Source organism: Echinops telfairi, unplaced genomic scaffold (genome assembly GCF_000313985.2).
Source record: "Echinops telfairi isolate 266 unplaced genomic scaffold, ASM31398v2 ScPeMD7_7424;HRSCAF=8462, whole genome shotgun sequence".
In the NCBI taxonomy this organism is placed as follows: Eukaryota; Metazoa; Chordata; class Mammalia; order Afrosoricida; family Tenrecidae; genus Echinops; species Echinops telfairi.
In genome coordinates, this window is record NW_022111324.1 from 20,293 (window position 1) to 35,837 (window position 15,545).

The 15,545-nt window shown below is 43.6% G+C and overlaps 1 non-coding gene across 1 annotated transcript; it reads right to left on the reverse strand.

The window, feature by feature from the left end:
- Window positions 1–2,059: 2,059 nt before the first annotated feature.
- Window positions 2,060–2,130, reverse strand: TRNAG-GCC. The gene has a single exon. It is a non-coding gene; the product is annotated as a tRNA-Gly (tRNA).
- Window positions 2,131–15,545: the final 13,415 nt, after the last annotated feature.

Consider the following 15,545-nt stretch of genomic DNA (forward strand, 5'->3'; position numbering starts at 1 on the left):
CATTACCCTTGATCATGCCCTACCAGGCCTCCCACACCCACCTCACCACCAATTTGGATCACTTGTTGTTCCCTTGGGTTTGTTAACACCACTCCCTTTCCCTCCACCTCCCCCTATCCCATGTCACTCCGGAACTGTCAGTTCTGTTGTTTTCTCCTCCAGATTGTTCATCCAGCCTTATTTAGACAGACCTGCGGAGACATGCACAAAAACAAGACAGAGCAAAACCAAGCAACAATATACAATAAAACAACAACAAACCACTGACAAAAATACAAAACAAAACACAACAAGAAAGAAAAGCTTGTAATTAGTTCAAGGATCATTTGTTGGCCTTTAGGAGTGTTTTCCAGTCCAGTCTGTTGGGGCACCATGCCCTGGTCCTAAAGTCCACCTTCACCATTCCCTGGGGACCTTGCTGCTCCATTCCCTTGCTGTTCCACTGCACCCCCCACCCCCCAGTGCTTCACCTTGGTGTGGCGGGATCAGATCGGGCGCAATTCCCACACTGTGTCTCCCGTGCTGTCCCCTGCAGGGCCATGGGTCAGTGACAAGGTACATTTCTTATCATAAAAGAAACAATACCAAAATTGATTATAACATCCTGATGACCATAACAAAACTAACTATACCATTCAGATTACAACATCCAATGGAACAATATTGAATCAGAACAAATGACATATTGAAGAATAATCGAAACTGGGAATATTGGAGTACATTCTACAATTAATCACCAACAGACTTTCCCATAAGAGGAGGCAGATTAACTAGGATGGGAGGGAGGAATGGGCAAGTTACTTGGCAGCTTACAAAAATGGAGTTTCCTTTGCTAGTCTGCCTCACTTGAGGGGAGGGAAGATGAGGTTTTGGGAGTGCTGAGGACTAGGAAAGGAGGTTGGAAGAGCCAGGGCAGGGTAGTTCCTGAACAAGTCAGGGTACCTGTCCCTCCAGGTCTCCTAAATCCCAGGCCAGGCTGCTTTTGTCCTTTCAAGGTGAGAACCTATTTTGAGGCTGTTGATTTTTTCTATTGTGGAAATAATTCATCATACTTCCTTTTCCCTAGATTGATCACTTTCCCAGCACAGCTGGTCTCTTTAGCCACAAACCCTGCCAACTTGTGATCTCTAGTACACTGGGAGAGGGCTGACCAGGACAGACACCTTGTCCAGAAGCCCAACTGCCCCGACCCCTGTGTTTTGACTCCTTTGTGCTTTTTGAAAGCACCTTCCTTTCCAAGCTTTCCAAAGGGCTCTAACCTTTTAGAGGAGAAAAGCCACGATGAGGCAAAGGATTTTGATTTCTTTTTCCAAATAGGCAGTTTCCTTTGAACTAGGCCAACACAGCATATTAAATAAAAATATACCGGAAGTCTTCTAAATACTGCTAAAATAGAATATACTCCATATGTTGGAACTGCGATTCTCATTGGTATAGTGGTGAGTATTCCCGGCTGGTACACAGAAGAATCCTCCTCCTCCACCCCCACCGCCCCATAGGTAAGCTAAAAAAGTTTTTGTTTTCACTCTTAAGTTTCTGAAATATCTCCTCCTGGTTTTGAAGTAGAAGTCCAAACACCAGAAACTTCAAATGAAATGGTCTGGACTGAAGAAAATGGGACACGGCAAAGACTCAACTAGGAAGGCATGCTAGTAGGTAACCTGTGTTCTACACCAGTTCATTCTCCTGGGCATAGAAAAATTGCCTTTCCAATCCGCCTGTAAGCGGCGGGGACTAGTGTCAGTAAGGGGAGGGAGGGCAAAAAAATGAGCTGAGACCAAGGGCTCAAGTAGAAAGCAAATGTTTTGAGAATGATGGTGGCAACAAATGTACAAATGTGCTTGATACAGTGGATGGATGTATGGATTGTGATGAGTTGTATGAGCGCCCAATAAAATGATTTTTTTTAAAAGTGACTTGGTAAAAGAGGGAGCAATAAAACGAAAGGATTCTGAGTTCTTAGCTTAATGTGTGAATCTTAGAATATAAAAGATGGAAAAATACATATTAAAAAGATGTAATATAATAACTATCTGTTTAGAGAAAAATAACAGAGGCTTGCATTGGCCGGGAATCGAACCCGGGCCTCCCGCGTGGCAGGCGAGAATTCTACCACTGAACCACCAATGCTAAAGCTGAAAAGCTGGTTGCAATGTCAACCCTTAACGGTGCCTGGTCACACCAATTTTAAAACGCCATGTTTACGTACTTTAAAAAATGACTATTTAAACTCTTGTGTTTAAGACTATGGCTCTTATCGTATAGTAGCGTGCTTTCGGCTTTGCTGAGCATCTGAACTCAGCCCGGCTCTCGAAAGCATTCCTGCATTCACCCAGAGAGGGCGAATTCGCTGTTTGGGGAAGTTACTGCGTTAACTGGTTTCTGCCTTAAACACCGCCAAGCGCCCTTCCATCAAGCTGGGGGAGGCTAAGCTTTCCCTGAGCCTCCCAATTCCAGCACTTCGGAGTTAATGGTGGGTGAGGCCTGCGTCAGCTCCCAGCGCCCGCCTCGGACCGCGAGGACGCCCCTATTGCGCGAGGGCGCCTCCCAGCGTCTGCCGCGGAAGGGGCGGGGACGGCGGCCCTAAGGCTCCAGGAGGAAGCAGACGTTAGAAAGGTAGCATTCCTAATGTGGCATTGTAATGTTTGAATTGTTTTCACGTACATTTTGCGTATTTGTCACTTGTATGGATGGATTATGCCATTTGAAATAAATATCTAAATATTTATTGAAGTTAATATGCCTTCTTACTTTTCTTTTCTTCCAGTGCAGCATATGATCTTTCCAAAGCAGAAAATGGAGACAGTTTTCAGAAGCAGAAACTATTGAGGCAAGTGCTGAAAGAAGAATGTGAAGGAAATGACCCCAGCTTGGGTGCATTATCTCTACCAGTGAAAGTGAGAGAGACGCTGAGAGTACTGAAGTGTCATGTCAGGGTTGGTAGAGAGGAGAGGACTGTGGCTTATATAGTTCAGGAAGATGTGGGGGTGGAACTGGAGCTGGAAAAATAAAGAATGGAGAGAAACTTAAGGTTTGGAAAGGTAGATACCATGTTCATGTAGGACTCTGAGATTAAAATTTTTCTGGAAGCTGGATTTAGTTCATAAGTATACTCGTATATGGCCTAAGACCATTGGCATATGCTGATTAGCTGCCTCAAATCATATTATTTATGCCTTTAGAATCTATCTGGGCTCTGGGGGATGGCATACATTACAGAGAGCAGGTCTAGTGGTGTGATTAAGTTTCATATGTAACAGAAATGTATAACATGGCCCCATCTAGTTACTGCTGATGCGCCTATTTAACAATAATAGCAACAGTAATAATAATATCTAGATGAGAGCAGTATAATACAATAGCTATATTGGAAATCCACCACTTGTCTGTCAGTTTGTCGTACTGTGTTAGTTTCTGTGTTGCGAGAAGCTGTGTCACTGGCATTCACATGCCAGCAGGGTCACCCAAAAGGAACAGGTTTCAGCAGAGCTTCTAGACTTAGACTAGACTATAAAGCAAGAAAGAATAGGCTGTCCACTTCTGAGAAATTGACTACTGCCAACCGTATGGATAGTATCAAAGCATTGTCAGAGACTGAAGGCCTATTGAATAGAAGCAGAACATTGTCAGATAGTGTCAAAAGATGACCCCCTCCGGTTAGAATGAACTCAAAATACGACTGAGGCATATGCTACCTCCGGAAACAGTTGAGTGTTGAGTGCTTCTTTTTGGTACAGTGACTGTGTCGTTTCTTCTTCTTCTTCTTTTTCAAATGGAACTTGCTTTTTAAGTGAAGCGCTGCCTTCTCAGAGTTGATCGTACTGATGTGAGTGGAGTGAAGCCTGGGGCAGTCCAGCCTTGGGGAGTTTCATTTGCTGAATGAGCACAACTCAAAATGAGAAGAAACAGCTGCCAAAGGCTACTAATAATTGGAACTTGGAATGTATAGAATATGAATCCAGGAAAATTTAAAGTCATAAAAAATGCAATGGAACATATGAAGATCAATATGCTAGACATTAGTGGTTGAAATGGACCGGTATTGAGCATTTTGAGTCAGATAATCATATGGTTTACTATGCTGGGAGTGACATGACCAAGAAGAATGGCATTTCATTCCTCGTCAAGACCTGATTTGAAGTACAATGCAGTCTGGGATAGGATTATATCTATGTGCCTTCAAGGAAATCCAATCAATACATCTATTATTCAGATTCATAAGAAGCCCCGGTGGTGTCGTGGTTAAGTGTTGGGCTGAGACCCACAGAGTAATGCACCAACCACAAGAGCTCGAGATGAAGAAAGCTACTGTCTTCAGCCTGAAATTGATCAGATATGCAATCAAGATGCAAGGGTACTTATGGCGATAGGGGTACAAACGCTGGAACCAGAAGACGGAGCAGTAGTTGGAGAGTATGGTCTTGGTGACAGAAACAAAGCTGGAGATTGCAGGATTGAATTTTGCAAGACCACCAACTAGCTAACATCATGATAAGTGCGAAGAGTGACGTCAAGAAATTTGTCTTTCACCATAGTGAATGATGGGGGGAGTGCAGTTGGCCACTAGAGATCCCCTTTCAGAGGGTTCTCAGGGAGGAGATGAGCCAGTCAGGGTGCAATGTAGCAACAATGAAAAATACAACTTTCCTCTAGTTCCCAAATGCTTCCTCCCCGCCTCCACTATCATGATACGAATTCTACCTTGCAAGTCTGGCTAGACCAGAGGATGTACACTGGTACAGATAGGAACTGGAAATCCAGGGAGTCCAGGGCGGATGATCCCTTCAGGACCAGTGGTGTGAGTGGCAATACTGGGAGGGTAGAGGGAGAGTGGGTTGGAAAGAGGGAACCGATTACAAGGAACTATATGTGACCTCCTCCCTGGGGGATGGACAGCAGAAAAGTGGGTGAAGGGAGACGTAGGACAGGGCAAGATATGACAAAATAATAATTTATAAATTATCAAGGGCTCATGAGGGAGGGGGGAGCGGGGAGGGAGGGGGGAAAAAAGAGGGGGAAAAAAAGAAATTTGTCTTTCTTGGATCCACAATCCATGCTTATAGAAGCACCAGTCAGGAGATCAAACAACTCGTCACACAGGTAAATATACTGCACAGATCTCTTTAAGGTGTTGCCAGGCCAGTGAGTTATTTAATGTGGCTCTTCTAGCTAAAGTCCCGAACCCCCACCACACATCTTTCCTCTGCACAGGCCTGGTGAAAAGATGGGGAAGATACTGACAGGATTCACCTGAGTGTAATTTTGAACTGGATTCCCTGGAGTGGCATCCTGTTGTGTATAAAAGCCCTCTGAGAAGCAGGTGGAGGGATCTTATTATCAGCAAAAGCCAGGAGTGGAGTGCTTTCTTTGAGCCCCAGAGGCCTGTGCAGTAGACTTCCTGGATCCAAATGATAGCCTTACCAACAGAAAGGAGCAACAGCAGAAGCAGGAGCCAGAGCACAAAAAAGAATGGTGGATTTCCCAACACAGGGCGCAAATTAGGATGCGTGCTTTTGTTCAGGAGCCTCGCTTGCGAAGTAGGGTGCCTCTGGGCACTTAATTGGGGAGGTTGAACTTACTGACCCACGCAAGTGGAGCTGAGTATCTTTTGGCTGAGGCTTCCTGGAGTGGAGTGCTTTGACCGCTGAATTCAGGAAAGTGGGTTTGCTGAACCACAGAGCTTGAGCTGAATGCCTTTGGGTTGAGGCTTAAAGCACAATGGTGTGCTCCTTTGGGCATTTAGTTGACCTGTAACTTTGTAACATGTCCTGGTAAGCAACTACCCTGAGAATTTTTCTCTGCCCTTATAACTTGTTAACAAACCCTTTAATCATGGATTTTATCTGTGAGGTCTGTCTAATCATCACAATGGATTTTAGAACCTAGGGATAAATTATAGAACACTAATTAAGGCAATGCAATGTTGAAAAGCAAGGTTACTTTGGGGACTAGGTTGTGCCTGACCCAAGCCACGGTATTTTCAGTTGCCTCATATGCATGTGAAAATTGGACACTGAATAATAAAGACAGAAGATAAAAATGATGCATTTGAAGTATGGTGCTGGCGAAGAATATCGAAAGTACCATGGACTGCCAAAAAGACAAACAAATCTGTTTTGGAAGAAGTACAGCCAGAATGCTCCTTAGAGGCAAGGATGGCGAAACTTCATCTGCTATACTTTGGACACGTTGTCAGGGAGACCAGTCTCTGGAGAACGATCGCATGCTTGGTAAAGCATCGGGGCAGCAAGAAAGAGGAGGGCCCTCAAGGAGATGGCTGCAACAATGGGCTCAAACATGAGAACAATTGTGAGGACCAGCCAGGACCAGGCAGTGTTTCATTCTGTTGTACACAGAACGGACTGGATGGCACCTAACACCCACATGTCAGAAGGAACTAGATTGCATGGATTTCAGTTCTGCTGTTTTATATACTATGCAAATTAACCTCTGAACTTTAGTTTCCCCTTGTATATACTTGGGGTGGTGATGATAATAGAGCTTACTTCAGGATGATTGTGAAGGTTAAATGAACATATATATAAGGCAAAAAAAAGTGTTAGGCATAAGTAAACTATCAATAAATATTTACAATGACTAAATATTAGTCAAGGAAATACTTGACATGCAGGATCTAATTTCACCCTCACAGCTACAGCATGGATCATTATCCTATTTTTGAAGAAGATGATTCTAAGGTTTGAAGTGGTTAAACAACGTAAGCCCACCCTTAAGTAGGGGAGTGGGGGTGGAAAGGGCTGCCATTTAGAATTCTGATCTGCCTGGTTCTAGAGCCTAGGCAGTGTCAGCCCACAAAATGGGCCCTACAAAATCCACAGATGAACTTGGTAATTCACCTTTCCCCAAGTGCTATGGATTGGACATATTCCCTTAATTGGATGCCAAGCACTGAAAGAGAAAGCATACGTTTAATTGACAATCACATGATCAATTTGGTGAATATTTGACTTTTTTAGCAAACCTTACCCTAGGAAATACCATCAGGCTCAACTTTACTGTCAGTCAAGTAAATGAAAATTCCCATTCATCTCACTCATGCAGCTAGGCGTGCAGAGAGTAATAAATACTACATAGTATTTAGCTAAGGCTGATCTGAAGGCGCAGTCATTTTATGTTGACAAAGGAGTTGCAAAGGTAGTATTGAGAGTTCCCATGTATCCTTCACCCAGACTCCCGTAATGTTCAGCTCTTACATAAATAACTGTGATGTGTGAGGTTAAGTAAAAAAATATTGCTATGAGGGTTTCAGTTCATGCATGCACAGGTTTGTAGCAAAGAAAATGTGTTTCAGCATGTCTCTGTGATCAGTGAATGGCTATGAACAAGTTTTCTCACTTTCCTTGTCTCAATTAACTCCCAAACCAAACCAAACCCACTGCCATTGAGTTGCTTCTGACTCATTGCAACCCTATGTAGAATTTCTGAGACTTTAAATCTTTTCGGGTGCTGGTAGCCTCTTCTGTCTCCCTGAGAGTAGCAGGTTGGTCTGAATGGCGGCCAACACTCACCAAACTAAGTCACCAGGCCTCCTTTAATCTCGTTAGCATGCCTTCAAAACAAAACAAAACAAAACAAAACAAAACAAAACAAAACAAAACAAAACAAAACAGTGGTATCCAAGGGGATCTGCTGGGCAGTGAAGTTCAACTTTGAGAGGGCAGCTAGAGGTTACAGTGCACTAAGATAACTGAGCTTCAGACTTACCTGTAGGAGATTTAAGGAACCGACACACTCCCTTGGACGTAGGGCTGAAACAATATACTGTGAGAAGCGGCAGATGACTGCTATCCCAATGTTCTGGAATTGGTGGGGGCTGGACTTTGGTTTGGACCTATTGCTTTGAGAGTGCCCAGGGTCCAGGACTACCATATATTTACTACCTTAATGATCTCCTTGTTTATGACATGTATTTGTCTGGTAGGGATGGTTCTGCCTTTGTGAATGTATGTTATTGAAAGTTTTGCCCTATCACCAACCCCCACTGTAAAGCCAACCTATACATACATAATTGCCTTTTCTTAACGGTGCTTTAAATTCTATACCATCGGCTAAATTAACAACACTATCAGTGGAATTACTTTATGCCCCAAGAGATGATTTATAATGTTCTCTAGCATAAATGATAATAATTTCTCTAAAGTAAATCAGAGACATAAATAAACCATGGATGGATTTTTGGGATCACAAATTATGAATGGATTTTGGGATCACAAATTCTAGCCCCAATCTAAGAACAATGAACTCTTATGACATACCCCTACTCGATACTTGCCCTCGTGAAGGGATCACTGAAGATATAGTTGCTATAGCAAAGTGTGGTGAAAAACGCAGATGGTGTATAGCTATCAGAAAGAAAAGTGTCTGGCATCCTAAATGCTTGTCCTAAAACAAGAAGCCACCTTAGTGAGGCATGAACAAAGTCCACATCAAAGAAGCACCCTTGCCCACATGATCCAAGATCTGTAAACAATAAACTCCAAATCCAAGGAGGGAATGGTATCAGAGCTTAAATGCTGAACACCAGCTTTGCAGAAGGCTACGTGGACAGTGGAAGCCCAAAATCCATATGCAGGGCCCTCACCTGGATTAAGCCTCCAAGGCATCTCCTCTGACCAGGGGTTTGACTAGCCTTGCTACCAGACAGGGAGCATTGTAAAGTCAATTATGATAGATGTAGTGAGGCTAAAATGTAATACCTCATAGTTCGATTTCCCTTTTGATCCATTTTGAAGTTGCTTCAGTTTTTAATACCTTCCACTTTCTTTTCAATTGAGGTTCTTCTGTTTTGTTTTGTCATTTTTTTGCCTCATATTTATTTTTTGCATTATTTCTGTATAGGAAATCAGGATAGGTAGATGTATAGAGACAGAAACTGGATTTAAAATTATCTAGGGACATGATAAAGGAGGTTGGAGGGAAATGAGGAGCTAACAGCAATGAGTAAGAGAAGAAAATGTTCTGGAATTGATGGTGGTAATAATTGTATAACTCTTCGAATTATAATGAATGATTCCATTGTATGATATGTGAATTATATGCCAATGAAAGTTTTTAAAAGCTTATAGTGACTGTTTCGGGGGTCCCCAGGGCTATCTTGATAGATTTTCTTTAAGGATACAGGTGAACACAGGACTTATTATGAAGCCTGAAGAAAATTGAAAACTTCACGAATGGAAAACGGTCAGGAAAGTTGTGCTGAGAACAGTTTTCCATCTTGACAAGGTGTTTTTGCTCCTTCTTCAAGGACAGCCAGGGGCGGTCCATGAGGATTTCTTTGAGAAGTCTTACTCTGCCAGTCCTGATCTCAGCCCTTCAGATGGTTTTTGTTCCCCAAAGTCAAATAACATGCAAAGGGACACTATTTGAGTCTGTCGAGGGTGCCAGTGAACTTATGTTTTGATGTGGTATGAATCAGAGTGCAGAATGCTTCAGGGAAGGGTTAGAGAGATGGAAAAACCACCTTCAGAAGTGTATGAACCCAGATGGAGGCTCTGTCAAGAAACATTGGCTGCATGTTCTGATATTTTTGTTGAATAAAGAGTTCTACAATAGCTATACTTTTTGACACACACCCCCTTGTAGTTATCAAAAGTAAGAAATCAGTATTTGTATAGTACTAGAGATTTTATTCAGATTTCATAATATTTCACACAAATGCTCCCCTCCTTTTTGTTATTTTTTTTGGTCCCAGGAACCAACCCAGAATACCAGGTTGCATTTGTTATAATGTCTCTTCAGTTTCCGATAATCCAGGAGTTTCTCAGACTTCTCTTCTTTTTTGTGACCTTTTCCCCTTTTGAAGAGTATTGGTCAAGAAATTTGTAGCATGTCTTCTCATGATAAGACTAGAATGATAGAAATTTGGGAAGAACAACATAAAGGTGAAGTACCCTTCTTAGTCATCATATCTGTTGGGGACCATCGCTTTACAGGCAAAGTCTGAGCGGTGGAGAGGACACGGTTCAGCCCTGAACTCCACCCTTCATTACCTCCGGCATATGAATAGTTCAGGAGTCCATATCAAGTCTATTGAGTTTGTTTTGTAGAGGACAGCCTGTGCAGAGAGTCCTGTTAGATAAGAAAGGAACGTTTTTGCTACAGAATGATTTTTAGTCATTCTTAGATTAGAAAAGTAACAGAACATCTTAGTCAGCTTGAATAAACACTTAGGTTTACTGTACCCTGCTTCCTGATACTGATGGTATATATATCTGTGGGCTAAAAAATAAATTTGCTGGTTGCTGCATTTGCACCAGTCCTCCTAACCCTGTTGTTTGTCTTCCTTAGTAATCCCACTTCACCTCTGCCTCTGTAGACTCTCTGCAGGTGCGGGTCACCACAATATCAGGTAATAGATGATATCAATTTGACTTCAATTGGTGATGCTCTGCTTGGTTAATTGGTTCAACTTTTGGTTCAACTTTCAAAAATGGACTGCCATCAGGTTGTTTCTAACTTTCAGGGACCCTCGGTTGAGTTTCTGAGACTAAATCTTTATGAAGCCGATGGCTTCATCTTGCTTCTGAGGAGTGGCTGGTGGGATAGAACTGATGACCTTGCAGTGAGCAGCCCCACATGGAATCCACAGGCCAGTAGGACTCACTCATACAGCCCAGGAAGCCTTATGGGGGAAGTTCTCCTCTTTCATGCAGGGTTTCTATGAGTCAGAGTAGACTGAGTGGCACTCAACAACCTCCAGGTCATCTGAGATCTGCATTCCCAAGGGGCTTCTCCACGACCAGCTGCTGTTTAGTAGATTCCAGCTAACAGCTGTTCCATTTGCATCAGAGTGAAAATGTGCTCCGGAGAGCTTTCAATGGCCGATTTCTCCAAGCTGATCTTCACACCGTCTGTGGGTAGGCTCAAACCTTCTTTGTTTCTGTTAGCAGCAGTGTAAGTTAGCTTTGTACCCCCCAGGGACTCCTAATACACTCCTAGGTCTTTCTTACTCAAAAAGTGGTCTGCTGACCAGTAGCATTTGCATTTGAAACGCATGATAGAAAGATGGCTTGGGGGAATAGCAGGGCATTTCGTATGGCTTATCTGGCATGAAGTGGTACCATTGCAGGAGTGGTGAGAGATGAGGTTAAAGAGGGAGGCTTGGACGACAGTGAGATACAGTGAAAAATTAAGGCACCTACGTGGGTCCTAATATTAGTATGGAAAATTACTAGTTGTATATCTTTGATGACCCTAAGGTGAATTTTCTTTGTCTATAAAATGATGACAGGGAGAACACAAGATCTACTTCACGGAGTGTAGTATTAAATTAAAATGGCGAAGAGGAGTGGGGGGCCACTGTTGATAGCTCATGACAGAGACATCAGTCCCTGAATCCAAGAGTCCTGAGAATTCCTTGCCTTCAATAGCTGGCTTCATAAGTGGACGCTCCTGTTTGTCTAGAATAGCACTCCAAAATATCCCATGACTCTTGGATTTGCATGCCCCTCCCTCAGCGGCGTCATTCTTATCCATGGGATCACAAGGGAGTAACAACAGTTGTCCTAAACTGTCTCTCTTCTTTATGGTCCAGGGAACGCCGGATCTAACCTTTACCTTAATTTTTCCGTCGTAGTCCTGAATAATCACATCTGTGATGGTTTGTACACTGAGAGCATTCAAATTAGATTTCCCTAATAAAAGTCCAATTGTGCCTTTGGGTAAAAGACCCCGAACTCCTGTCCTGACCGCAGTAGGTTCCTTATCTGGTAAAAGCTGGATGTCTTCCTGACTGGTCAAATTTAGTGAGGAGTTCTCCCTGCTAGTAGAGGAGAGCCCTATGCCCGATAGGTGTTGGGGGGAGCGGACATCTGACTGAGGACTGGTAGCATTCCCAATGGGGCCCTGCATCGGAGGACCATCTTCCCTGCTCCGTTCAGAGGGGCTCGGAGCACGCCCCGTTATGCGTTTTTTGCCTGGGTGTTGCTTTCTAGTGGATGTCCTCTATTGCTAAACCTTGAATGACAATTTTTCACCCAGTGTCTGCCTCTGTTGCAGCGGGGGCAAAGTCCAGGTTCCTTGGCGCCCACCTCTGGCTCTCTCCCTGGGTCTCTCCTGCTGCGAATTGTCTTGTTCCTCTGCAATACCTGCCTGCAGTTTCTCTGATAATGTCCCTCTTCTCCACATGTAAAGCATTTCCCTCTAGGTCTGTTGCAATTAGCCAAAGCAGCAGCCATGAGGTTGGCTCTGTGCTCATCTGTCCCTACATTCCTGCATAGCCTGATATAATCTAACAGGGTGCTCTGTTCTTTGAAAAGGGCATATGCCAGCTTGACATGATGTGTTCGCGTTTTCAAATGCTAATATAAGAATAAGATTGTCTGCTGCCCCTTTCTCCGCTACGTTCTTGTGGACAGCATCTTGCAACCTGGACATAAAATCTATGTAAGGCTCATCATTCCTTTGCTTTACTGCTGTGTAATTCAGCTGCCTGCTTTCTGACGGGATTATTTTTTCCCAGGCCTTTAAGCACACTTCTCTCACCTGAGTGAATGTCTGCTCATCAAACTGCAGTTGGGACTCAACTGTGATCTAATTCTCATCTCCTAGCAGGTGATGAATCCCTATATCTATACCCTCTTCTGCATTTTTGAGAGCACGTGGGAGAGCTGTTTCAGTCCATAATAATTGATATTGCAAAGATTCTGAAGATGAGAGGCAAGCTTTCGTTAGCGCCCTCCAATATGCTGGGATCCAATGCTCAGAATCTGCCAGAGATTTTATCATACTAATAACAAATGGGGAGTCTGGACCATAGTTAGATTCAGCTTGCTTGAGGTCCTTCAGTAGCTTGAAGGGAAAGGCAGTATGTTGCCGTTCTTGAATCCCTTGTGGGTGCTGCTCGTCAGGCTGTCTGTCTATAACTTTCACGGATAAGCCACTCTAAATTCTAAATCTGCTTCCTGGGCTATGCTTTCCTCTACACCCTGCCTCTTTGTTTTTTGCTTCCCGAACCTCACCCTCTACGTTAAATCTCTCCACTTGTTTTTCTTTGGATCTAACCTCTTCTCCTCCAGCACTACCTTGCTTGATAATATTGTGATTCTCCACGCTATATTCAGGTGGGGCACATGGTTCCACTCTGCTATCTCCTGATTCAAACTTTGCCTTCTCAGCTACACTTAAAATCTTCTCATCTGCCTGAAACTCATTCTGCTTGCTTCTCACCTGATTTAAATCTGCATAGTTTAGAGGCTTTTCACTGTTTTGCTGGTCTCGTTCCTTTACTCTCTCACCCTGCAGTGGCTCCAACACTTCTTTAATCTGCACCCACAAAACCCAGGTCTCCATGGGTATACTCTGTCCTTCCCTGTGAGCTTTTCTTAAGTTAATGGCTACCTTATCCCAGATCTCCAAATCAAAGGTTCCTGACTCTGGAAAAGAAGGATTAAATTTCTTTACCAATTGAAGAAACTCGTTCATTCTCTTATTTGTTACCTTTACCTTCTGTTTCTTCAAGAGGTGGCAAAGAGTGATACTGTACCCCATATTTTTACTCGTTGCCTGACCCATATCTCACTCGGACTAAAAACACACTTAAAAAAATAAACTTCAAAAAAAAGTTTTCCCGATTTACTCTCTCTGTCCAATGAGGCCGTACAATTGTTACACGGGATTTAACTCAAAAGAGTTCTTCTCCTACCAAGCCCCACACTGGGCGCCATTTGTAGTATTAAATTAAAATGGCGAAGAGGGGTGGGGGGCCAGCCCCCACCGCTACTACTACTACTATTGGGTTCAGTAATACTACTCCTGGGTTCAGTAATGCACAATTGTACAGTTGAGACATATAAGTACTACATTAAAGTCATCGAGAGCATGAGAGATATTACAATAATACAGATAGACACATTACATGGTAGCATTGCTCACCTCCACCCCGCTTGGTGGTCCTCGTGGGGGAGAACCCGGCTGCCAGAGTAGGAGCCACCTCCCTGGCGGGAGCAGCCCTCTCGTCCACCGCCCTAATGGGAGCAGCCCTCCTTCCTCAGCTGCCCCCCTGAGAACCAGGGAGCCTCATTATTTATTGCTAATCATGCACCATATCATTTTAGGGGGATCTGATTACAGAGTCATACATCACAGAAAGGGGCAATACAATTCATCCTAGAACAAGTTTGATCACTCTGGTGTCTCATACAATAAAACAGACAATTACTATTTTGGGAGGCATGCGAGTCCCCTGATAGCAGACAATAACTCAAGGCCTAGGGAGGGGTAGGAACATAGGCAATACAATCAATAGGAGGGGAATGACCTAGGGGTGTGCCCATATTTGTTGTGGGATAAACAGTGGTGTCTGCTTGATCTAGACAGCTGATAATGGATACCTAACCTTGGTCATCCTTGGGTGGGTTTGACCTTTCTGGTATGTCCTGCAAGTAAACAGACAACTGCTATCCTTATCAGAAGGGAGTGGGCCCTATTTAGGGTGAGTCAGACTATACAGTCTAGATGTTAGGGAGAATAACCTCTGATCTACTTTCGCTGACTGCCTAGTGAACAGTCATTCTCAAGCTAAATCTGGCATATATTTTGGGGAGACAGCTTAAGAGAACTCCTTCTGTTTCCCACAACAGAGTTGCTTTCAGGATTCACTATCTTGAGGTCCCTTAGTGCAATGCCTGGCACATGGTAGGTGGGCAATAACTGGTGATATTATTACTATCACATGAGATGAACACATGGAGTCTAAGCAAATGAATCAACCACAATCTCTACCTCTGCCTTTAGGCATTTTCAGGGTAGTTGATGATGAGTTTAGATGAACCTACTGCTACAACTTCTCCATTTTCACTCTTTCAGTTTTGTGGCTAGAGGGAATAATAAAGTGGAAGTTGGTTGTGCAGGCTGAGGCATGAGACAGGGCTGACTACTTTTAGGTAGACCCAGGTCAGCAGACATCCTCAGCAGATTTACTTTTCCTAGGTTTGTTTTGGCCCAGATTATGCACCTTTTATATTCCTTCCCTTCTTTTCCTTGTCTCATCCTCAGGTAATCCAGCCAAACACCAGCTTAATAATTACTGAGTTGTATTTACCACATTTTCTTCAGGGGGATCAAATAATGGCATTTGTGGTGGATGTACCAGCCCCCCACCACTAATCACAGGTTCAACAGATGCAATTGTACAGTTAATATATCTGAAGATTATAGTAAAGTCATAGAGAGCATGAGAGATAAAAGAGAGATTGAAGTAATGGAGTCAGGCACATTTCATGGTAGCATGCTCACCTCAGCCCTGCTTGGTGGTCCACATGGAGATAGGGGGTGGGGAAGGAGGACAAGAAGGAAGGGAACAAGGGAGCGAAAGGGAGCAGAGGAGTGAGGATGGGAGAGGAGAGGGGGAACCCACAAAGGACCAAGAGAGGAACCCGAAAGAGAGAGAGAGAGAGAGAGAGAGAGAGAGAGAGAGAGAGAGAGAGATACACACGCAATAGGAAGAGGAGGGATTGGAGGTATACATGTGACAAGAAGGGTAGATCCTACATTCAGGATGGCAGCCTAACATTGAGCAGGTTTGA